We start from the raw sequence: 24804 nt of genomic DNA, 5'->3' as shown, positions 1-24804 counted from the left end.
ACAATATGGCAGATCTGATTCAACCATAGAAATATTTATATTAAATTTGAATTCACTAGGGCGCCTGGGTGGCTCAGTGGGTTAAGCCGCTGCCTTCGGCTCAGGTCATGATCTCAGGGTCCTGGGATCTAGTCCTGCATCGGGCCCTCTGCTCAGCAGGGTGCCTGCTTCCTCCTCTCTCTCTCTGCCTGCCTCTCTGCCTACTTGTGATCCCTCTCTCTGTCAAATAAATAAATAAAATCTTTAAAAAAAAATTTGAATTCACTAACATACCAATTAAAAGAGATTATCAGATTGCACATAAAAGCAAGATCCAACTCTATGCTGTCTACAAGAAACTAGCTTCACATATAAAAACACACAAGTATAAAGTAAAATAATGGATAATAATATACCATGTCAATATTAACAGATAGAAAGTATGTGCAGCTATATTAATAACAAACAACATAAGAATAAGAAATGTTAAGGATAAGAGAAACATTATATAATTATAAAGGGATCAATTGTCCAAAGAGATATGACTCCTAAATGCATATACATCTAGTAACAGAGCTTCAAACACATACTACAAAATCTGATACTACTCAAGTGAGAAACAGACAAATCTAAAAGTATAGTTAGAATTTGCAACCTATCCTAGTAATTACTAGAATAAGTAGACAGAAAATAAGAACATAGACCTGAACAACACTACCAACCAAATATGATATCAATTATAATTTATATTTATAGAGCATTTCATCCAATAATAGAATATCCCCTACAGGCCCCACATTCATGAAAGAAATAATATAACAATTTTATGCCCAAATATTCTACAACTCAGAACAACAGAACATTCCTTGACAGACACAAATTCCCAAGACTACCAATGACTCAGAATAGATAACTTGAATGGTCCTATGTCTATCTATTAAAAAAAATTAAACTCAAAGTTTAAAATTTTCCAAATAAAACACACACACACACACACACACACACACACACACACACAAAACATGCACACACCTCAAAGCCAATATGATTTTACTGCTGAATTCCATCAAACATTTAAAGAAGAAATATCATTTCTATGCAACCTATTCCATAAAATACAAAGGTAGAGAACACTTTCCAACTCATTTTATGAGGACACTTTCATTTTAAAATTAAAATCAGAAGAACATAAGAGAAGAAAATTATAAATTATAAATTAATATGTCTCATGAATATAGACAAAAAAATCCTCAAAAACATATTGATAAATTGTATCCAGCAATATATAGAAAGGTAATATAGCATAATCAAATGGCATTTGTTCCAGGAAGACAAAGATGGTTCAACATTTAAAAATGAATTAATGTAATTCATTACACTGACAGAATAAAGGAGAAAATATAGATGATCATCTCAAAAGAAACAAAACAAAATAAGCTTCTGATAAAATTCAGCATCCATTGATGAAAAAGTGCTCTCTGAAAACGAGGAAGAGAAAGGAAACTCCTTAACCTGGCAAAGGGTATCTACAAAAAACCCAGAGCTGGACTCATATGTAATAGCAAAAGACAATGCTTTCCTATTAACTGACGAAACAAGGCAAAGGTGCCTCTGTTATCATTTCTATTCAACATCATACTTAGCTAGTTCAACAAAGCCAGAAAAAGTAATACAAAGCAAACAGACAAAAATGAAGAAATAAAGATGTCTCTATTTGCAGATAACATAGTTGTTAATGTAGATAATCCTAAATAAGATATAATATGGCTCTAAGCACTAATAAATGAGTTTGTTAATAAGACCAAGTAACACTTTAATTTTGTATTTTAAGTATTATTTCCAAATGACTTCGGGGGACTAGGAGGAAGAAGAAAGATAAGGTCATACACAGCATTAGCATGAAGTAACGCCCCACGGCCAAAGTTAGAAAAATCAAAGCAATACAATAATGAATAATAGTGTTGAACTGTAATCCAAAAAATGAAATAAATACCTGTCATCTGTTCAATAGTATAAGTATATAACAGAATGAGTAAATTAATGTGGAAGAATACATAATTCTTCCATATGGAAAACAAGCCTAAATAAATAAATACTGCCATAAAATTAAGCCTTTCTTTATCTTCAGTAGAAAGTAGCTAAACCAATACCTCCTTTTCAGTTCCTATACTTAAATATTTTGTCAGTTGTGATGACACAATTATATTTCCATAATCTTATAAGCTGAAGTTTGGAGATACATTCTAAATATTTTCAGAAGGAAACAAAATTGCCTCTTATTTATAACATTTCATTTTTCAAACATTTGTTCACATACCAGCTACTTCTCAAAATCTCTTGAGGGAAAAAAAAATGTATTCTTCATTTTGGCTCTAGAAATGTGACAATGGAGCAAAGCAATTTCTCTCAAATCTCTTAATTTCTATTTGCTTTTTCTACTCTCATTACTCTCACCACAGTTTCAGCACCTACCCTAGAGTTCAATGATGGAAGGATCTTTCAGCCGGTATCAAGTATATTCGGTCACTTGAATTTGGCTACTTCAACTGGTTTCTGGAAACACACAACCTTCTCTCAAAGGGACTATTTCCTATAGTCTTGCTTCTCAATATTGTTATCTGCGAAGTACTTTATTAACATTTTATTTGGTTCAAGCAGGCTTTTAACTTGTAGTAGTGCTTATACATCTTACATAAACACATGACAAACTGGTTCCAAAATCTTTAATATGTCATATAGTTTGTCCTTGGTTGAAGAAGAATGATCCAAGGATTCCACACTCTTTCTGCTTGTGGTTTGTAATGCCATCCACTCCAGGGTGCTAGCATTACTTTCTGAACATACAACTATAGAACAGAGGTAAAATAACATATGCTTGTAATGTATAAGTCCTTCGAAATCTTCATTGTTTAACTGCCAATGAAATTTCATGAGAATTTTCTTATTTTGGCTCTATGAATATTTCTTCAGTGAAGTTCACTATGTTGTTAGTGGTTTGAGACCAAGAAATCTCTCAACAAGCCAGTCAAAGCAAGATTGAATTCATTATGACCCACTGAGCTATCAGATTTAAAGATGATTTCTTATTGTTTTGACATGTTCAGATGTGCAATAGAAAAAGAAACAATTAGTTAAATTACTAATATTACTAATCTTCATATAGCAGAGGATAATTAAGGAAGGAGCTTTTCAGTAATAACATTGCAGATGTAATATTGTACCTAAAATTCATACTGTAAATAGATCTCAAAAAACCTCCATGCTTATTAAAAAAGGTTATAACAATTATTTCAACAGGCTTCATATAAATTTTAGCCACCATATATGTAAAAACACAATTATACCTTCTTAACGCATTCTTATAAAATCTATTATCTTTAAGGATGTGTGATGAGAACAAAATTATTTTGAAAAATAATTCAAATTCTTCAACAACTGTTTTTCTTCACTCTTTAAGCACTTTATTATTCTTGCATATTTTAATATTTAAAAACGTTTATTTTCCTAAAACTGATCTCTAAGTATTTCGTATTGTTGATGTTATTTTTACTATTTTTAAATTTCAATGTCTAATTGTTTGATGGAAATATATAGAACTATAATTGATTTTTTTATACCGAACTAGTACTTATAACACACTAAAAAAAAAAATCACTTATTGGTTCGACTAGCTTTTTTGTATTTAAGGTATAATTTCTAACCAGATAATCATTTTGTCCCTGAATAATAACAATCTCCCTTTGCCCCAGACATCAGACTCTAGGAAGCCATAAGAAAGGAAGTAAAAAATAAGAAGGAAAGAAAAATTTCCCCATGATTCAGAAATAGGGAACAATATCTCACTCCTCCAACTTCCCTTTATTTCAACTGGCCAGCCCCATTCCTCAGAGAATATGACCTCACTTAGTGAATGGTATGTGATAAATTAAGGTCCACTGAAAGGATTAACTGAGATCAATTGATATAACACATGTGAAAGCATTTTTAATGCATAAAAGAAGTTACCTATTAATATTATTTAGGATTGATATTACATAGGATTATTCTTTTTAGTTAGTATTTTCCTATTTTCTTTTTTTTTTTTCAAGTTGTAAATTTGGTATATTTTATCTAAAATCTTTACTGATGTTTCACACCATGACCTCCGAAAGATTACTATAAAAACATGCCGCACTATTCTCATTTCCTTAAAAACGAGAAATACAGCAAGATTTTCAATGAGTTAAAAGTTTAAAATTATCTTTCCTTCCTTCAGAAGTATCAATTTCCAACCACAAAAACGGGTCTGTGAATCAAAAGAGCAATTCTTCAAAAGTTTTCCTTCTTAAGAATGCCTCACCTGGACTACTGATCTCCAATTCTGACCACCTAAGGAAGCTCTCAGGGGACAGTAGACCGCGAGAGTCTTTCCTCTTGCTCAGACAAGTTCCTCAGGATAGGCTTCCGGTAAACAATGCTTAATGTCTCTCCTCAAACAAGGCTGCATCTTTAATTTAATTTGGCCAGTTCCCAAACAGAAAGACAAAGCATCTTCAAAGAAAGAAAGATAACAAACAGAAGGAGAAAAGGACAAAGAGAGACACAAGAGAAACTAAGTTTTAATAATGACTGTTGGATGCGGCTGTATCTCTACCTTCACTAGTTTTGCTTCTTTTAGAACTTCATTTGTAAAACGAAAGCATCTAAGACTATATCTAAGTCTATAATAAGCATGGCTTTATCAGTCTTGGTAAAATAATGATTGGTGAGAGAGGAATACTTATCCCAACTTTTCAGCAAAATACAGTCTTCTATAAACAACACTGATTTTGGTGTGAATATAATATCTACCAGAGGCCTCCAAGAAGTTCATTTTATATAGTGATTAAAGATATACAAAACTCCCTTTTCCCCTTGGCTTTAATGGTGTATACCAATCTTTGGTAATGTAAGTGGATATTTTGGTTTTCAGCTGCATGGAAGCAGTTATATTTCATAGTTAATGAATGAATGGGCAATCCCTACAGAGCTGATAGGCCGGGTGACTCTCCCTTTGCTGATTGAATTAATTTACTGTTCCAGGCCTCCAATGCCCACTCACTCACACCCCCAGGCACTTTCTAAAGCAATTATGCTTCCATTTAAAGCCTCTATTGAAATAAACTTTGATGATAAAAATAATAATTTCCTTCAGTTCACTATCCTGAATTGTTTTAATGTTTAGCAAACAACTCTCCAGAGCCACTTTCACTCTCTAATTTATCCTGTTTCACTCTTATTGGAAAGCAGAGGACAGAGGCATTCTGAGAGTTTGTTCTGAAGCTTCTAAGATCTCCTTTGATGGGATTGATTTGGAAATCACTCCAAGTCACCAGGGAGGCCTTTTATTGCATTCACTTGGAACTGTTTCTAAAATGACCTTAAAAATAATTCTTTAAATTTTCCACAGGAGGAAAACAAATATAAATGCTCCACATATCATTTTTTCCATTTTTGGTAGAGGAAAACTGGCTCTCTACTCAACTCTTCCATCTTGTTGGAGTTTTCTATATTGTCAACAAAACCATAATTGCTATATAAGTCTATAATTTTAAAAGAAAATTTAAAAATCCACTTGGTATGGAAAGCTTCCAAAAGAAGAAAAATGTCACAAGTTTGGAAGATAGCCAATAGAGTGTAGTTAAAATTTGAGAAAACACTTTAGGAAGATTTGTTTTTTCAGTAAGCGTTATATTTGAAAATTGGAATACATGGCCTAATTAATGTTTAATGCTGGCACACAAATGCAAAAAGGAAAGCAGCCAAACTTCAATGGCCACTTCCCTAAAGAGAAATAGAAACTTCATAATCAATCAACATGAAGCATTTATTGTGTAATCTATCATATGTCCATCATTAGACTATGTGTTGTAGGGAATACAAAAGAATGAGAAACCAGAGGCTATGCCTCATTGTAAGACAACATCAAATGAATCAGATAGCTAGCTTATTTTTACCCCAGCATCTACTGACCTCAGCTTGCTCTGAACCCAAGATTTTATTGAGAGGCACTTAACTAAAAAGAGAGAAAATTAAACTGACCCTTGAAGGATATCTAGGATCTGAATAAATGGGGGCCAGGGAGACTTATGGAGAGCATTCAAGGAAGGGGGAACAACAAGCTCACATCTCGGGCCATGATTTTACTCTGATGAGAACCATGCATGCTTACCACAGAGTAGTGTAAAGTTAGGTTGTGTCAGCTATGTTGAATCCAGAAGACATGTAGAGATTCAGAGAATTACTGAATTTTCCCCAGGGAAATGGGGCAAAAATGGGGCAAAAGAATTGCCATTTAAGGACAACTGCAAGAAAGAATTGCTGTAAAAAGAGAACAGTTGAAAGAACTCCATACAAGTCCAGGCATGAAGAAACAGAAGCATGACTAGGGCTCCAGTTTCAAGAACAAAGAAATGAATGACATTTTGAAGAAGATACAAGAATTAGATAAAGGAATTACATCAAGATGATCTTATAGAATCCAGTCTCAGTAACAGAGGAAAGGGTAATTCTTTTGGCAGAATCAGGAGAGTTTGGAGCAAGAGGTTTTTTTGTTTGTTTGTTTTTCTTTTTTATTAAACAAGGAGTGAGTGTGTGTGTGTGTGTGTGTGTGTGTGTGTGTGTGTGTGATTGAAAGAGAGAGAGAGAGGGGGGGGGGGGAGAGAGATGTAATGAAGTGGTAGAAGGAAAGGAATGGACAATATGATGGTTTTCACCCCAAATGTGGATTCTGGGGTGATGGCCAGACATTTAAACAATGACTTCTAAGGAACAGTTTGAAAAAGATACAGGATAAGAGCAGGAAACAATGGAATATCCTGGGAACCCTAAGCCAACCAGCTGCCATTCAATGGATTTTCTTGAAAGAAACAATATATACTTTTTTGTATCTACTTGATGATTTATCAGTTATTCTTACCTCTATGATTTGGCCCATGCCTACTACATTGGATTGGTGACTAGGTTATATATAAATAAATTCACTGTGTCAACTCTAAAGGGCAATATAAATCTATATGTCACCATTACATCCTAGGTTACATGTACATTATTTTTTAAAAAGATGCCATATCCCCAGCTCCTTAAGTGTGAGCTACACAAAGTGATTTCTTTCCAAAGAATTTGGTACAGAAAAGGAGAAAAGAGGAGTAACTTTACAGTAGAGAAAGGTGACCAAAACTACTTCAGGCAGGCAATCAAGGTTAACATGAACAGTGATTAAGTCATGCTGGTATTACGTACCCTTGATATATTATAATGACAATATCACTTTACTTTTGTTGTCTTCCTCCAAAAAATTCATAATCCTAGTCTAATCATAAGGAAAGCACACACACACACACACACACACACACACACACTGAGGGGCAATCTACAAAATACTTGACCAATACTCCTGAACAGTGTCAAGGTCAGGAAACCTGAAGAAGATCTAAGAAATCATCACAGTAAAGTAGAGCCTAAGAAACTGTGAATACTGAATGCAATGTGGTGTCTTGGATAAGATTCAGGAACAGGAAAGAAAGAAAGAAAGAAAGAAAGAAAGAAAGACAGACAGACATTAAATTCTAAGGAACTCTGACTACAGAAGTACAGAGTTGGTTAAAAACAATGTTTCAGTAACAGTTCACTAATTGTGACAAATGTACTAAGGTAAATGTTAATAATAGGGGAATTGGAGGGTAGAGTACATGGAAACTCTATACTATTTTTTCTCACTTTTCTAAAAGCTAAAGGTATTCTAAACTAAAAAAGTTTAGCTAACCATGTTTTTTAAACATAAAGAAGCCTAAGGCAGGCAAAAAGGAAGAAGAGAAGGAGAAAGGACTTTCAGTAAGTCATAAAATTTAAGACTTTTTAAAAATTTCAATATAGAGTTCCTAACCAAAAAGCTCTACTCAAACATAGACCTCTCAGGCAGAACATATATGTTGGGGATTTAAAGCCAAACAGGATAGATATTTCAGAAACATGCTCTAAAAAACCGAGTTTCTTTAATTAAATGTTCTGAAGTAGTTGTTTTAAAATGACATAAATTCTAGAATCTGGGGGTGCCTGGGTGGCTCAGTGGGTTAAGCCGCTGCCTTCAGCTCAGGTCATGATCTCAGGGTCCTGGGATCGAGTCCCGCATCGGGCTCTCTGCTCACCAGGGAGCCTGCTTCCTCCTCTCTATCTCTGCCTGCCTCTCTGCCTACTTGTAATCTCTCTCTGTCAAATAAATAAATAAAATCTTAAAAAAAAAATTCTAGAATCTGGATTTATGGCTTACTAGATCTTTATTAAAATATTATCGACATTTGAAACTTCTATTATAAAATTATTAGACAATGTTTGTAAGATGAGCTAGAAAGGGCATTTCTCAAACCTAATATTTGAATACATAATTAAAGTTATAGTTTCTCCCTTCCTGGATTCAAGAGAATCCATTTGTGCTTACTCATTATTCAGAACAGCTATGATTTTTAGTTACTAAAATGAATTATCCAAGAATAATTTCTAAGACTTAACCCAAATAGTTAAAAATTACTCTAAAAATTACTATTCCTCCTCCAATTACTATTGTATTCTTTTGTTTCAACTTGGGATACAGAAGACTCATCTATGAAAACCTAATCTTTCACTTCAAATTTCCAGTCTGAATTTTAGATATGAAATCTCAAGGTCTGGCTAAAAAAATGGAAATAACAGCACATCTTGGATGGGTATGTTTTTTGCCTGTTCAAGTTTGCAACTAGGACTGGGTGCCTGCAAATTAGGTGTCTGTGGCTCCAACCCCAAACCACTATAAGTAGGAGGTTTCATTGAGTTTGAAATGAAAATTAAGCCATATGCAAAGTTTTCATTACAAACAGAACAGAGCTATGACTGTTCAGTAAGGAGGCTGAGGGTGAGAAGCAACAGCAGATGAGACATTATTACAAGTAAAGCCCTGGACCCCAGCACATCAGCAACACTTTGTTTCCAAATTCCTTTTGAAAACTTCTTAAACACATCACATCTTAGATTAATAAAACCATAAGCGAGTTTAGTAATTATTTATTTTTTTTAACTTTATAGATGTTCTGCCCAAAGGGCACACAGAGCTGTGATGAGAACTGTACTCTTCTAGCTCCTAGCTCAATGTATTCTCTCTCAATGTATCTTTTACAACTGTATTTAGAAGATGATCTCCCAAGACAAACTGAACCAGAGATTTAGAAAATGTGGATAAGTCTTTTTGCTAAAAAGGAACTGTATTTAAAACTGAGTTTTCCAAGGGAACCATATCATGGGACATCCTTTTGAAGTGCTACTTTTACCACTCTGAAGAACACCACTGGGGAAAAATCGCTTCCAGAATGTTCAAAATCACACAAAAAAGGACCCAACTAATGAAAATTGTTGTCAGCATGACAGAAGTACCTAGTCTTGCCCTCTTTCAAAATATTTCCCATTCCTTTGACTTACAGGGGCTACCCGGGGATACCACATTTCAGACTGGCTAATGAGGAGTTCAAATTTTTAATCATCAATGAAAACCTGAAAAGGATCAGGTATTATGCTCCACAAGACGGGGAGAGGCATTAAATAGCAAATCAGTGGGAAAATTAAAAAAAGAAATCTATGATATACAAAATATTTTCCACACTCAAACACTGTTTTGTTAACTTTCGTTAAGTGAAGAACATTGTGACCAAAAGCTAATAAGGCCAGCAATTGCTTTTGAAAGAAATTTCAGGAATGCCACATTTTTATGCAATCCAAGAACCTAACATGTTTAATAAAACATAGAAACCAACAGAGGAAGCAACAAACATTATATAAATAGAAGAATGGGATAAAACAGAATGGACTAGAAAATATTAGTAATGGTAGGCATATAGGCATATAATATCTTAGTGTTGAATTTCTTATTGTATACAATAAGATAGGTGGCTCAGTCGGTTAAGCATCTGCCTTTGGCTCAGGTCATGACCCCAGGGTCCTAGGTTAGAGCTCCACATCCATTGGGCTCCCTGCTCAGCAGGAAGCCTGCTTCTCCCTCTCCCACCCCCCCTGCTTGCATTCCCTCTCTTGCTGTGTCTCTCTCTGTCAAATAAATCAATAAAATCTTAAAAAAAAAAAAACGGATTTTTAAAAATGCCTGTAAAACACTGATCCAGAACATGATCCAGATAGGAAATGAAAGTATTTAAAAGTCTTTGTGTACAGCTGAAATTACTATCAAAAAGCATGAGCACTGCACTCTTCTTGTGAAGAAGAACACTACCCCAGGGATTAAGAAAAAGAATTTGGAGACTAACATATATTGTGCATATTATATCCAGCCATATTATATCGAGTCGTTATATCACATGTTGCCAAAAACAAAAACAAACAAACAAAAAACACAAAAAACAAACCAAAAAACCCAGTAGGGATAGTAAATAGAGCATGTTAAAGAGTAAGCAAGAGAAAGCAACAGACCCAAGAACAGAGCCAGCAGTAGGGAGTATCTTGAACACCAATTCCACAGCTGGAACTAGGCTAGTTAGAAGAAATGTGTTCATTATGACAGAAGTTGGACTGAAGCAAGGAATTCAGAAAGTGTCAGGAAAAGATCTAGTTTTCATTGTTTGGACAAGTTCAAGCACAAAATTCAGGACTAATGACTGAGACCTGAATTTCTGGAGAGATACTACATGGATGGGGCACTGAAGTAATAAAAAACAAAATAACTATGCATGATGTCAGTGTGATTCCAAATGCAAAGAGATGGTAGAGAAGCCAAAATTGCAAGGAGAATAGGTAGAGCTAAAACATGAAATCGAGGTCAATTAAACAAAGTACAAGCTGGGTGTCAACTAGAAAGAATGGGTCCAGAGGAAATTAGGAGACAAGTTGTATCTGGGAGTAAGCAAATAAGGGCAGGAGTAAGCATTTAGTTATTTCTTAATTCCACTCATATGTCCATGCATTCATTTGTTAATATGCTGATTAACTCACTGATTTAAAAAAATATTTCTTAAATCCCTAGTGTGTCCTAGGCGTAACATCAAGGCCAAGATTCTTAACACCCAAACCCACATTCCTTACAGTCGGGATTATAAAATCAGAGTAGGTTGTAGGGCAAATCCTAGCATCGTAGTATGTAAGATTAAAAGTACCATTTTGCAGTTTGTTTTACTGTGGTCAGCATGACCCTGACATCAAAAGTGACAAAATAATTACAAAAAAAAAAAAATTACAGACTAATATATATTGTAAACATAGACACAAAAAAATTAACAAAATATTGTGAACTTGACTCCAGCAGTTTATAAAAAGGATAATACATCATAAAAAAGTGGTGTTTGTGCCAGACATTCAAGGATTATTCAATATCCAAAAATCAATACAATTTATCAGATTAGAAAGTTAAAAAAGAAAACAATGTAATTAGCTCAGCAGATACAGAAAAAGTACTTGACAAAATTAACACCTATTCATGATTAATACTCTAGGTAAATTCGGAAAATCAATTTTGTAAAGAACATATGTGAGAAACTACAGTTAATATCATATTTAATGTGAAATATCCAAACACCTCTTAGAGTGGGGTCAAGGAAAGGATGCTTACTCTTACTCTACTCATAGTGCTGGAGATCCTAGTCATTTCAATAAAATAAGAAAAATAAAATGCATAAGGATTATTTTAAATGTAAAAATATCTCCACTTGCAGATAACATGAATGTTTAGACATTTCTAAGGAATCTACTGAAATACTGGTAGAACTGTGGTAAACTGTGTTTCCAAATATAGTCACAACACAACTTCTGGTGTCATATGATCTTACAGAATATTGTTACTCTCCCATCAGAATCTTTCCCCTTTTCCTTGAAATAGGGCAATTTTGTGAACTTAAAACAACAGGGATTAGGGCTTTGACATATAAATTCGGGGGGACATAAATATTCAGTTAATAGCACAGTAAAAACTACAAAAGATTGAAGAAAAAAATTAAATATTTATATGATGTTCAGAGACTCAAGGACTAAGATTTTATCAATTCTCCCCAAACTTATCAATGGGTTTAATACAATCTAAATCAAAATATCATCAGCCCTTTTCATAGGAATTGACAATTGGATTCAAAATTTATATGAAATTTAAATGACAAATAGCAAAATCTATCTTAAAAAAAAAAAAAGAACCAAGTTGGAGGACTTACAAATAACTGGTAATAAGACTTACTATAATACCATAGTAATCAAGACCACGGTCTAAGATAGCCCCCCAAAAAAGAACAACAATGCAACAAAATCAGAGCCCCAAAATACACTCACATAATCATTTAACTTCTGAGAAAGGTGCCAATGCAATCAAATGTGAAAGAGGAAACGGAATATCCATATGAAAACAAAACAAAACAAAACAAAAAAAACAGCCCCAACCCCTGCCTCAAAACATATGCAAAAATCAATTTGAGGTGGTATATAAACCTGAACATAAAAACTAAAACTACACAATATGACTTGGCATCAGGGAAATATAAATCAAAACCACAATGAGATACCACCTCACACCAGTCAGAATGGCTAAAATTAACAAGTCAGGAAATAACAGATGCTGGCGAGGACACGGAGAAAGGGGAACCCTCCTAGACTGCTGGTGGGAATGCAAGCTGGTGCAACCACTTTGGAAAACTGCATGAAGTTTCCTCAAAAAGTTGAAAATAGAGCTACCCTATGACCCAGAAATTGCACTACTGGGTATTTACCCTAAAGATACAAACATAGTGATCTGAAGGGGCATGTGCACCCGAATGTTTATAGCAGCAATGTCCACAATAGCCAAACTATGTAAAGAACCTAGATGTCCACCAACAGATGAATGGATAAAGAAGAGGTGATATATATATACAATGGAATACTATGCAGCCATCAAAAGAAATGAAATCTTGCCATTTGCGACGATGTGGATGGAACTAGAGGGTATTATGTTTAGTGAAATAAGTCAATCATAGAAAGACAACTATCATATGATCTCCCTGATATGAGGAAGTGGAGATGCAATGTGGGGGGTTTGGGGGGTAGGAAAAGAATAAATGAAACAAGATGGGATTGGGAGGGAGACAAACCATAAGAGACTTTTAATCTCACAAAACAAACTGAGCGTTGCTGGGGGAGGAGGGTCGGGAGAGGGTGGTGGGGTTTTGGACATTGGGGAGGGTATGTGCTATGGTGAGTGTTGTGAAGTGTGTAAACCTGGCGATTCACAGACCTGTACCCTGGGGATAAAAATACATTATATGTTTATAAAAATTTTTTTTAATTAAAAAAATAAACTAAAACTACACAATTTTTAAAATACATGAAAGAATACATTCCCTAGATGTAGACTAATGTTTCTTAGAACATATCACATAGAGGCACCTGGGTGGCTCAGTAGGTTAAAGACTCTGCTTTCAGCTCAGGTCATGATCCCAGGTCCTGGGACTGAGCCCTGCGTTGGGCTCTCTGCTCAGTGGGGAGCCTGCTTCCTCCTCCCTCTCTCTCTCTGCCTGCCTCTCTGCCTACTTGTGATCTCTGTTTGTCAAATAAATAAATAAAATCTTAAAAAAAAAAAAGAACATATCACATAAAACAATTTGAAAAAAGAAAAATGTGATGAATTAGACTTCATCAAAATTAAAACTTCTCCCCAAAAACCATCAAGAAAATGAATGACAAAGGCCACAAATGTTCGCAAACATTTATCTGACAAAGAACTCAAATCCAGAATGCATGAAGAACTTCTACAATTCAATAAATAAAAAACAAACCAAATTAGGGGCACCTGGGTAGCTCAGTAGGTTGAGCTTCTGACTCCTAATTTCAGTTCAGGTCCTGATCTCAGGGTCCTAAGGTCAAGCCCCATGCCAGGCTCTGCACTCAGAAGGGACTCTGCTTAGGATCCTCTCTTTCCCTCTCTTTCTGCCCCTAGCACGCGCGCGCGCACACACACACACACAACACACACTCTCTCTCTCTCTCTTTCCTTCTCTCTCTCTCAAATAAATAATTAATTTTTAAAAATAGCTAAAAGATTTAGACGTCTCACAGTTGAAGATATATAAATGTCTAATAGTACATGACAAAGTGTTCAACATCATTAATCAATAGGGAACTGCAAGTCAAATCATAATGAGATGCTGTTACACATCCCGCAGAATGGCTGAAGTTAAAGACAGTCAAGCCCCAAGTTGACTAGGATGTGGAATAACTGGAGCTCTCATATGTTGCTGGTGAGAATGTGAAGCAAAACCACTTTTAAAAAGACAATTTAACAGTCTTAAAGCTTGCACCTTATCCAGCATACTAATACTGTTCTTACAATACACCTAACTCTATGACCCAGCATTTCCACTTTTAGGAATTTATGCATGAGAAATGAAAGCATATGTCCACAAAAAGACTGAATAAGAATATTCATAGCTCTTTTATCCATAAAATCCCCAAACTGGAAAAAGCCCAACAGTCTGTTATCAGAAAACAGACACTGTTATATAGTCATACAATGATCTTTACTTGACATTTGAAAGGAATAAACTAGTAGGACACATTGTATAAATAAATCTCAAAATCAATTAGCTAAATGAAAAAAAAGCCTTACACAAATGAGTGTATACCACACGAACGGATTCATATGAAGTTCTAAAATAGGTAAAATAAATCTTTCTGGAAAGAAATGAGAACGGCACTTGCCTTCGAAGTAGGGACAGGGACAGAGGCAGGGACAGTGACTGCCTAGAAAGGGCCATGGGGGATGATGAGGGGAAGATGATGCTCCGCATCTTACAGGAGTGCATGTATTTTTCAAGATTTACTGAATAGTATAACTATGTCTTGTTCATTTCTTCAATATACTGAAAATACACAAATATACTTCTGTTTTCATACATATACACATTCAGCCACATGCAAACACTGAATTCTAGCTAATGAGGGGCATGCTAAATGTGTTTAGGGGTTTAGCGTACTGATGTCTGCATCTAATTTTGAACTGCATTAAAAACAACACAAACTGATAAGCAGAGGGATGGACAGATTAACATGTGAAAAGGCAAATAGAGAAAAATGTTGACAGCAGAATTTTTGTTTTGAACACATGTGTGCACACTGTCCAATCCTTTCAACTTTCCTGTATGTTTAAAATTTTTCATAAAATTTTGGGAAACATTACAATTATGTAAGGACTTTAAAGGGGAAGGTATAATGTACTGTGAAAGCATATAATTATGAGATTTGATGGGGTGAGAAAGAATTATTTATAGAGTAGTAAGTTTTCCATTTTTCTCGAATAATCTGCTGAGGGCTACAAAATGAAGAGCTTCTAGAAGTGGTTCCACTTGAACTTCATTCAACTACACCCTAACATCTCTCCACTGTTTGTGAAGTGCAATCTCTGTGAACTTCCAATCAGTTCTGCTGACTTCAGGCATCAGATTGGATTCTGGGCTCTCAGGGTAGCCCTCTCGATACAATGCTAGGAATCTCTGGTGTCCTGTTCCTCTCTCAGTACTCATCAGCCTTTGCTTTGTTCCCTTGTTTGATGTTTGCCTTCCTCAAGAGCCTAGAAGAGGCATAATGGCAGGGATCACGGAGGTCTTGTTCATCATTATATTCCCAGTTTCTACAACAGTACTGGGCACATACCAGGCCTTAAACCCTGTATACTGAGGAAATCAAGTCTGCTATGTTAAATATTAAAAGAAAATGGTGGATTATGCAGAAAAGTAGATACTATTCACAACAAAGTTTTAATTTCATCATAGTAAACTCCTGGGCTGTCTAAGATAAGATCGTCCACATTGATTGGGATCCTGGTTCTAGGAAATAACTGTGAGACTTCTCCTAGAAGAGCTTTTTCCCATCAAAGGAAAGTTAGGGGCTCCACCTGGATAATACCCAACTTAAAAACAAAAAGAAGTCAACAAGACTGGTCATTGTTTTCAACTCACTTCTTACACTTTTCCCAGTTTCTTTTTTGACTTCTCCCTATCACATCAAGGCATATCACAAACTTTGGATACAAAGTTCAGCATGATATTAATATAATTGCTTCTGGGGGAAAAAGATCCCAAAGAGAGTAAACAAATAAAACCAGCAATTGCAGTGTAGTAGCTTTTAGTATCTGTGAACTAAAAAAACAAAATGAGCACAAGGGATACAAAAGGAAACTGTATTACTTTGAAGCACACTCACAGCATGGGGTTGAGAAAGACAACTGTAGGATGTCTACCTTGGAGAACTTAAGAACAGAGATGCCTTACAAGGAGGAGAGACAGTTGTTACAAAACTCAATAAATTCTTTGCTGCAATAATCACACAGAAAGATTGATGTCGGAAGCAGACATATGGCTCACAGGGGAGAAGTAATGAGATAAAGGCACATGCTGCCGGAGCAGGTGATCTACTAATTAGATTTCAGTGATGTGGTTCATATGATGTTTAGATGGAAATTATCTTAAAATATACAAAAGAAACAAAACAGAGTAGCAGGGGAAATGATTCAGATCATAATGAAATCAGGATGATGGAGCTGAAATAAGGTTTTTATAAGACTTCTGCAGACAAATAAATGCAAGTAGTCATGTGATATAGAGCAAGCCAAGAACTGGAAATACAGACTATATGATTATCACTTCATATGTTATTTTCATAGACTTTCATAAAGGTAGATAAAAAAAAAACTGAGGACCTACCGTCAGAAGTATTCATACGTGTATTCCATTTTATTCTTCATCACAATCATCTGAAATCATTGCATCCTAGAAAATAAGTCTCAGATCGGCTAAAAGACTTGCCCAAGGACACACCTCCGTAAGCAGGAGAACCAGAGTCCAAATTTAGGGTATCTAATCACAAAGATACAGTCCCTAATCATGTGCAATGTGTTTCACCTTGTTTCATAGCATGAAAAGTCATATACAAGTTGGAACATGCTCTGTAAGGAAATAAAAGTCAATGCATGTATGTGTTTTATGATACATGATTATTTCTCCACATAATACAGATGGAGCTTTTGGAGATGATCTTGACCATCAAGAAAAGCACTTGTTCTGGGTTAGTTACTTAGCATAGGACATTATATTGCACTTTAAACTTAAAAATATTACAATCAAGGATATGTTTGAAGTCCCTTGACACCAATTTTCTAAAAAGATTTTATTTATTTATTTCAGAGAGACAGAGGGAGCACAAGCAGCTGGAAGAAGCAGACTCCCCACTAAGCAGGGACTCCAACACTGGGATCATGACCTGAGTAAAAGGCAGACGCTTAACCAACTGAGCCACCCAAGAGCCCCTGACATCAACTTTTTCATGTCCCCATAACTAAATGCTACACAACCACTATAGTTTTTATAATTTAAACTGAATCACTGGCATTGGCTCTTACAACACTGAGATATGAAGAAAATATTTGAGGTTTTAGGAAATGGAAGACTATCAGATTCTTCTTATACAATCCTTCAAATTTTTTAAATGTCAGGGCATTTAGAAAGCACATGAACAAACATTCTTTCTAGGGAACTGCTTTAGAATAATTTGGGTAACTGAAATACATTTATACCTGACTCATTCATTCATAGTTAATGTCTGCTATAATATTAATAAAATACTACAGTCAAGTGTTATGAATTGCATTGACTATTCCTGTGTTCTGGCAAGTCAATGGACTTGAAATTTCACTTCTATCTAAGAGTAATCATATAGTATGCAAAGTGCTATTAATGAATTCACTTAGCAATAAATAACATTTTTAAAAGTACTTTCTTGGTTGAAGAATTAATTTATATGTTATTAAGGATTTATAAAAGAAAATCAGCTCATTGGCAGTATGCTTCCATGGGAACTGTGGCAAAAGTCTTTTGATAGAAATTACTAATTATAAGTGTGGTAGCAGCATGCCTAAGTCAGAAACAAGTGGCAGTGATGTCAAGCTCTACCTGTTAGTCTACAAGCTCCTAGTAGGGACAAACATTTATAATAATATTGGTTATCATGTATCCAGTGCTAACCACCAAGATCTATCTCACTTTTAATGTGATATTTCATTTAAAAAATAAAAGAGACATTACAAAGAATAGTTGGATCCAGCATGAGTTAAATGGGAAAAGGTCTCTGAAGGCAGAAGGATGCATAACAGAGAGTTCAATCTTTAAGCCATCTGTCTGATGAGCTAGAGGAAGCCTGGGGGTAGAGAAAATGGAGAGAACTCCTTGAGAATGGTCACAAGTACAGCTGTGGGGAAGATCTCTGGTCCCTGCTGGGAAGGGAAGTCATAAAGTCAAGTACTTCTTGTTACAAGGTGAACCTGAGTCCCAGAGAGTAATGAACACACTAAAAATCAGGTTGCCCAGAAGTACCAGTTCTTCACTAAGATGGAAACTGAGAATAACTTGTTGGTTAATTTGAAAGATGCTTTGTAAACAAACTTGGATTTTGGAAGAATTGCTGAATTGATACTATATCAAGATGGAGTAGCAGCTAATGAAGAGAAACAACCCAGAAAGTTACTTGTGCTTTAAACGTGTGATTCAGGGGCACCTGGGTGGCTCAGTGGGTTAAAGCCTTTGCCTTTCACTCAGGTCATGATCTCAGGGTCCTGGGACCAAGCCTCGAATCAGGCTCTCTGCTCAGCAGGGAGCCTGCTTCCTCCTCTCTCTCTGCCTGCTTGTCTGCCTACCTGTGATCTCCATCTGTCAAATAAATAAATAAAATCTTAAAAAAAAAATGTGTGATTCAGTCAATCTCTCTCCTAAAGATGAGGAAAGTTTTTCTTACTCTTCCTTAGTTCCAATCCAAATGGAATTTACCATCTCCACAGATCCTGCACACCCAACATTTCAAAATCACTTTCCCTTTTGACTGAATTAAAACAAACACCTCTAGCCTCTGAGCTGCTGAAAGGGTCTTCCTCCTCCTTTGTACCCTATATATGAGTGATGTTTACTTAATTTACCATATTTATTCATTAAGAATTTCTTAAAGACCTTCAATGCATGAATCACTGTACTAGATGGTGGAAAAACAAGTTTTCTTGGCAGATTGGCTTCCAAGTAAGATTCTACCAGCTCTTTTTCTGTTATCGGAGACGTTAGATATTGGTCCACACTACTAAGAGCTATCTGAAATGGAGAAGAGAAATAGAACAGACCTGTGGCAATACATCCTTTTAAAGAGCCCTAGACATGCAGGCATTTAGCAGCGTAACTGCCTTTTTGTGAGACTGCTTCCAGTTGTTCTAGAGCTAAGGAAACAAGCTGCCCAAACTAACTGACTTTGACTATGAGGAAATGTGATTATTTCTTGGCAACCATTTCAAGAGAAGCTACTATGTTCTAGGCTTCAATGAAAGTGCTGAGATGAGAGGTGAAAATATAGATAGGATATGGACCCCTCCTAAGTGGATACAGAATACACCTATAAGTGATTACGATGCAAAGCAGAAAGTGGCAAATGTCTTAGAAATGACAATATACAGGATTAACTTGAGTACATACACATAAAACTTCAATGTATACATTTTCATTGTGTGTATTCTCCCTCTTTTGTTTGTAATTAAGTGAGCATTCCTCTGTAAGTGACTGTCATTTCAGTAATGGGCTGTAATTCAATCTGACACCTAGAAGTTGACATAGAGACAATAGGATGTAAATGTATATGCTGAGTAAGCACAGAGAGAATATGATGAGGTGCTCTGGCATAGTCTGAAATGCAAGCAGCCACTGATGGGAAACAGGGAAAGAGATAGTTGGGTGCAGTGAATAGAGCAGCTCTTAGAACTGACAGTATAACTCACTATAGGCGCATCAACCATTCAAAACCTGAGTCTTTAGAGTCTTCTGTTAATCAGAGCAGGATGGCTTTGACTACAACATATTTATGTTTCTATTCAGCTCCAGCATCTCAAATTCCACTAGACAAGTGGATTCTATAAACTCTATGCACCAGGAGGCTTAGTCAGCACTTTTCGTCCTGTGCCAAGCACAGTGCTTGGGCTCACGGCAGATGCCCAGAAAGTGCTGACACAGTGAGTTAGGAAGAAACAGAATTGCTTGTGGGTGGCTTTCTAATAACGCCCGCCACTTTCTCTCCTTTCTTCTCACTCTTCCTCTAGGGTGACCAACCATTCTGTTCTGCCAAAGATTTTCCCAGTTTTAGCCTTGAAGCCCCACTTCCTGGGAAAACCTTACGCAACCAAGATTGACTGGTTACTTCCTTCTCCCCACTTTCCCTCTTAATGCTTCAGGCACGTCCACTGTACCTGTGGACCTTACTTAAACCCACAGGGGGATATTTAAGACGAAAGATGGTGCTTTAATAAGCACCTAAATTTATGGGAATTTGTTTCTTTGGTTTATATCCCACCGGAATAAGTCAGACATTAAAATACACAGAGATTTTCAATGTCTTTCCCTAGTTATACGGAAAGTGAATGGATGATCTGCAAATAAAAAAAAGTCCTATTTGCCAAAAGCCATCATGTGCCTGAGTATCATTATGATATGATAGAAATGCAGAGCATAAGGCTTCAAGTCGTACTTGGAATGTCTCTCTTAGATACCAAGCTAAATAGGTGTGATACATAAAACCCAAACTGACAATGAACTGAGATGATATGGTCACTGCCAGCGCCAAGAGAGCAGGACAGCTGGGAAAATCAACCTGGCAGTGGGACAGCAAAACCACAAAAGGAATAAAAAAATGTATAGAAATCCAAAGGACTACACTTTTTTTTTTTTAATCCCTACATGTATCCTGACTTTGAACTGAACTGAAAGTGATTAAGGCAACGTCATTCCCCATGACTGCAAAATAAATTCATGCCGGTGCCACCCTCCCAGCACTGAAAGATGCAAAATGGCACTGCCCGCCACTTCCAGACTTCACTCAGCTACAGGCATGCCGGTGGAAACAGAAAGCTAGATTTCTAAACTAGCCAGATTTTCTGCCTAGCTAGCAAGGGTCTTTACTCTATTTTACTTTGCTAGAGGCAGAGGAAATTTACCATCTGGTATCAATGTCTGGCTGGATTAGGAAGGGGCGTTTCTCTTGATACTAGCAGAATATTTCATTTACTTGTGTTTCTACTACAAAAATTCTGTGGTTATTGTGATTTCCGTCTTTAAAGATAAGCATTTTCAATGTACTATGGTAACTAAACTTTCAGCAAGGCAAGTCCAATGAAAGAAACATACACCCCTTGCAGTGTTGGAGGGAAAACTACCTGGTAGGTTTAGTAAGGGATAGCACGTCTCTGTACTATAAAGGGTTTTCCACCCTAATTTCCCATGAGATGCAAATCCACCATATTTTACCTCTCTGTCATTCATTTATTCATTCAAAAACATATACGGAGTACCAGGCACTACGACACTGGAGACAGAGCAAGGAAATAGACATAATGCTTACTGTCACAGAATTTCCATACTGGAATCAGGAGAAAGACAATAAACAAAGAGGTAAAATAAGTGGCCAGCCAGAAAGTGATGGATACTTTGGATAAAAATAAAACAGAGAAGTGAATAGGGAAGCAGGCATGAATTTCCTAGGGCTGGTTTTGAGCCACTCTTGAGAAAAGGCCTTTCATCTTCCAGAAGCCCTCATGCCATTTCTACTCCTTTATGTTACATAAGTGCTGAAGGAGTTTAAGCAATTAGACTTTGGCTTTATTTAGATACTGCACAAAGCAAAAAGGTATTATCAGAAGGATTTTAATCAAAGAGAGGCAAGGTTAATTATCAAAGTGGTAGATATTCTTTCAAAAAAGCCCAGAAAGGTAGTTCATTGCCCAGCCACAGTGCACCAGAAAGAACATGGAATTTGTGGTCAAGCAAAACTGGTCTTGAATTTTGATTCAGCCACGCTAGCTCTATGCGACCTTAGAAGCATTATTTTAATCACCCTGAGCTTTACTTTTTATTTAATTTGTACTATGGATATAATAGTTTCTTTCATGCTGAAGGGGGTTATTGTGAGGATTAAATATAAAAGTTAATGAAAAGCTTCTGGCAGTCAATGATGCTTTTATGCTACAGTCAATGTGGAGCATCACACCCTCCCTTTCATCTTCTGCAATGGACTGAGTTAGAAAGAGAAGAAGTAACTATGAAGGTTAAGAACTGGCTCAATTAATTGCAACAGAAGGACTGAAGGCCTCAAGGGAAAAAAAAAATGGGATGCCTCTACATATTTCCAGATGTAGAACAAAATCAGAGGTGATAATCTGGAATTAGGTCCTCTCTGCATTCTTGCAGAGTAAAGGAAAACACCAGTGTGTTATGTACCATAGCCTTTCATAACGTATCTCATACTTTGTATGGTGCTGAGACCCTAAACTGAGAAGTGAATGAGTATTCGTTTATCACCTAGAACTCCTGTGGGTGTTGAGAGGATCTGTTCCAAACCAAAAGATGTAAAGAGACATTTCCATTAAGTCTTTATTTCTAAAACAGAAGCATATAAGGAATAGGAAAATTGAGTTTCAATGGCTATAAAAAGAATTCTATTTTCTTTTTAAGGATAAACTGTTTCTCATTTCTTTTTTTACTGAAGTATAGTGGACATGTTTCTCATTGCTTATAGCTCTGGGAATTTTTAATTAGTTAAATGCACTTAGGTATTCTAACACCGGAGTGAGTTCAGGCCAAAGCCACGATGTAAAGAATCACAGCTTCAGCTGAACCACTGAAAGAAGGAGTATGAGGCTAAGTGCTCACAAAGGTCTTGCCTGCTCTTTCCAAGGGTAAGGAGGGAAAGGGGCAGTATATTTGAAATAGAGAAATTGAAATGATTTGGGGGATATAAAAAACATGCAGACCCTAGTTAGAAAAGGATTGCTCGGGGCACCTGGGTGGCTCAGTTGGTTAAGCGGCTGCCTTTGGCTCAGGTCATGATTCCAGGGTCCTGCGATTGAATCCTACATCAGGCTCCCTGCTTAGCAGAAAGCCTGCTTCTTTCTCTCCCTCTGCCGGCTGCTCTGCTTACTTGTGCACTCTCTCTATTTCTCTGTCAAATAAATAAATAAAATCCTTTTGTTTAAAAAAAAAAAAAAAAGGATTGCTTGTTGACAAGTATGGTCATCGACCACCCAGGTTTGCCCAAGACAGAGAGATTTCCTAAGAAGGCAGCACTTTCCATGACGAAACTGGACAGTTCCAGGCAAACTGAGATGAGTGGTCACTCGATGACAGGTCTCAGTGATCATATTTGTAGGGTGAGGATGTGACATATTTGGTAGGAGCAGAGCAAGCAGACACTGTAAAAAGGAGATGGAACTTAATTTGAGTTTCAGTGAGTAGAAATTTTGTTTTCACATGGTTTTCTTGACTATAGTATTTTTCTGTTTTTGATTGAGATGCAATTAACATAAAATTTACCACCGAATGGCTCTTAGTAACTCAATGACCACTATCTAATCCCAGAACTTCTATATCAACTCAAAAATAAACAGTATATCTAATATAAATCACTTCCCATTCTCCTCTGCCTCATCCTCTGGCATTTTAAAAGAAGGTGGTTAGAATTTTCTGCATTTAGGAGAAAACAGTAAGTAATAAGTCACACACCAAGCCCAGAGTATGCCGGGGCTTAAGTAACCTTTTGCTGTGTCTGACACAGCCACAGTGTGAAAGGAAAAAATCAACCTGAGTCCTTTATCGAACAATTTATTCTATTTCCCCAAATCCACTGTTGGTTAGGAAGAAATCTGGTGGGAACTAGTAAGTGATGTTATGAAAAGCTTGAGAATACTATAGTCACGGTTATGTAATCAGTTTTTCCTACTTCTTCTTTAGATCTCAATATTTTCCAGGACATCATCATCTTCCTCTCTCATTTCATTTCCTTAGAAATAACTTGAAGCTAGAAATTAGAAAAATTAGGTTCATTCATAGCCTTATTTTATGTAGCTTCTTTTTAAATTAAGGAGTATGAATTTTGTTCACCTTTTCATTAGAAATTACTGCTCATTATTTTAAAAAATAAATGGAAATATTTCATTCTAAACAAAAGTTACTAGAAAACTGCTTTGTTTCCCTGCACATCAATGTCTGGCGTCTATTTGTTCTTGGCTTGGAAAAGCAGTAGTTTAATCTGCCTTAACTAAATTTTGCTGAATATTACCAAACTCTTATCATTGGCCATGTTTGATTGCTGTTCCACAGTGATAGATGGAAACTTTCCGCATTTCTGGACTCTGGCAGTCACATAGAAACATAAACAGGAGAAAGTTATCGAAGCACACTGAACAGTTTAATGGCTTATCATCAACTGTTGGCTTCAAAAGCAAGACACTATCATTGAGATCATAAATTTAAAGTTTGTTACCTTGAGTAAAAGAAAGCACCATCAACCATCCATTGGCAGGAATTTCAATTGTTAATTACACCTAGCAGGTATAAATTTTCATTTATTTATGTGAAATACATTTTCACATCCTTATGTTTTCATTACATCCTCCTCGTGATTCATAGCACACATGTGAAAGACATCTGACCTGTGTTGGTTGGAAGAGCTAAGTAAGGCATCTGGACTATACGTGGGTTGAATATGTGATCTCATTCATTTTAGAACCAAGTTCTAAAGAAATGAGCTAATCAGGCACCAACTAACCCAGCAAGAAATACAATGTGTGCCTTGGTCTAGGATAGTAATTTTTACCCTGGGATTCATAACCCCTGAAATGATTTAGAGGTCCACTGACAGGCTTTAGGAAATCTGTGAACATACTAAAGTAGTACAAAAAACATTGTACTTTTGTGTTATTGTTGTTTCTGAGAAAGAAGTCAAAGCCTCTTATCAGATTCCCAAAGTGGTATA

This window comes from Mustela lutreola, chromosome 9 (assembly GCF_030435805.1).
Source record: "Mustela lutreola isolate mMusLut2 chromosome 9, mMusLut2.pri, whole genome shotgun sequence".
In the NCBI taxonomy this organism is placed as follows: Eukaryota; Metazoa; Chordata; class Mammalia; order Carnivora; family Mustelidae; genus Mustela; species Mustela lutreola.
The sequence above is the reverse complement of the archived record's forward strand: the minus strand, read 5'-3'. Positions refer to the sequence as shown.